At 35.2% G+C, this 2,508-nt stretch overlaps 1 pseudogene; it reads right to left on the bottom strand.

The window, feature by feature from the left end:
• Nucleotides 1-262: 262 nt before the first annotated feature.
• On the bottom strand, nt 263-1,449 carry LOC145035200 (riboflavin synthase pseudogene; annotated as a pseudogene).
• Between the last annotated feature and the right edge of the window lie 1,059 nt (nt 1,450-2,508).

Here is a 2,508-nt window from a genome sequence, read left to right on the forward strand (position 1 = left end):
CTTATAACATATTAATAAATCATATTATCCTCTCTCTCTTTATTCATTTCTCCAATCAAGTTGCTTTGGTGAAAGCAACCCAAAAGAACCATACACTATCGGATCAAGTACATACCAAAATAGTTATGGACTTAAACACTAATCCAACAGGAATAACAAAAGTTTTATCCTCATTATACATCATACCAAAATTGCTATGATGTATCAATCTCTCATCACCAATTTTGGAGAAACAAAAGTTTTATCCTCATTATAGTCAATGTGAACAAAATTTCTAGATACCATTTGAGAAATACAAGTTTTATTTTGAAACTCACACACTTGTTACAGAAAACAAACATTCTATAAGATCAAATTCAAACTACAACCTGGAAAAAAAAATGGAGCACCTCATCATCTTGATTTTATACTCTCCACAAATCCACTGCTAAGAAGCCTCTCTACATATTTCCCCAATATATCCACTTCAAGATTCACCTTTTGCCCAATTTTCTTCAATGGAATCACAACTTTCTGCTGTGTATACTCCACCAACATGAAATTGAAACACTCCTCTTCATCAAACACATCCACCACCGTCAAACTAGTTCCATCCACCGCAATGAACCCCTTCGCCACTATAAATCTCAAAATCTCCGGCGACGTTTTCACCTTGATCCACAACGAATCCCCTTCCACCTCCATTGAAACAATCTCCCCTGTTCCATCCACATGCCCCTGAACAAAATGCCCACCCATTCGTGTCGATGGTTTCACAGCTCTCTCCAGATTAACAACCGAACCCTTTTCCAATTCGATCAACGAGGTTTTCCTCAATGTTTCAGGAGCCAACCCGACTTTGAATTCCAATCGCTCCGAGTCGAATTCTGTGACTGTTAAACAGGTGCCGTTTACCGCTATGCTGTCGCCGAGGTTGACGTCTTCGAGGACGGTCGGCGAATGGATCACCATGTCGAATGATTCGCCGGATTCGTCGAAACCTAGTTCCCTGACTTTTCCCATTTCTTCCACAATTCCGGTGAAGAGGGATGTTATCTGGTTTCTTCGGTTGGGTTTTAGGGTAAGTGGTTTTGGTGTCTGGGATTTGAAGATGAGAGACGAAGGGAGTTTAGGTTTGAGACTTGTTAATCTAAGGGAGTTGGAAAATGCGAATTTGGGGATCGAGGTTGATGAAATCGCCATTATTGTGATTCGGATTCGACAGTAATCGGTGGTGGCTCCTTTTATAGGAAAAACCCTTGTCGCCATTTCGTAACCCTAAAACTATTTTAACCAATAAATACCATCAACGAATCATGCTCATCAGAATCTTGATTTGACTTTGGTCAACGGCCGTGGAGCTATGGCCATTGCTGCCATGGACATTTTAGTTCTTGAATCCGAATACAGCAACTGGATCTGAAATTAATTTCAGTTTTATCTCTGCAATTGCTAAGTTCGAACTTCGAAAGCAGTTGTATTTCTTTGAAATAAATGCGAAATTCATAGAAAACTAAAGAGAGATCAAAATCAAATGTAAGACCTCAAAAATTTCCAACTGTTCCATTCATCAAGAATCTTCAGATTTGCTGTTGACCCAATTGTTATATGTACCATTTACCATCAATGCAAGATTCTTAACAATGTATTTTGCTATTGCTATCAATTTAGACAATGTATTTTTATTTTTTTACCCATATTAACAACAATGTAGTATATTTACTTGTATTTTCCAACCACTCTATTTTTTACTTTATATTTTGAGTAAAAAAGAGAGTTAATAGTGATTCATCTCCAATCATATTATATTTTCATTCTAATTTTTACATGAAAAATAAAATTTTAAGTATAATCTCATTTATTTGCATCTACAATGGTGGCTAATATAGTAATATGCCACTTTTCATCACACATGAATTCTAAGCTGCTTTCGTTCTTATCTAGCAATTCATTTTCAGTTAGCCTTCATATTTATTTAAATCGTTTGGAGATAGTTTGACCACCCATTGTCATTGTTGTGACTCTCTATTGGATTTTGTCCAAGTTCCAACATTTTATTTTATCGTCGCATTGAAGTAAATATAACGTTCTAAAAACTAGATTTAACTTAATCATTAGGGCTAAGCTTCTATTAGATTTTAATAGCCAGCCCATCACTCTCACATCAACCCTTATATCTTTCCTTAGCCCATTTATAAAATGGCCCAATGGTATCCCCTTTGGGCATTCGTTGGTGCTCCCATTGAAACCAGAGCATCACATCTCCTTCAAGGGCTATAATGTTGCTTCCATCTTATCATGCTAACAAAATAAATATCTAAATTACGAAAAAAATACCCTCATCTTATTGAATTTATATGACTTTAATGGATTGATACATTCCACTTACTATACAACTTACCCATTAAACTCTACACTCCATTAAATTCTTTACAATTTAATGAATTGTCATATCATTTATCATTTTCTTTTTATTTATTTTTATTTTTTTTTAAAATTAATTAGCATGAAACTAAAAATTAAAAACTA

Source organism: Lactuca saligna, chromosome 3 (genome assembly GCF_052625555.1).
Source record: "Lactuca saligna cultivar CGN05327 chromosome 3, ASM5262555v1, whole genome shotgun sequence".
NCBI lineage: Eukaryota > Viridiplantae > Streptophyta > Magnoliopsida > Asterales > Asteraceae > Lactuca > Lactuca saligna.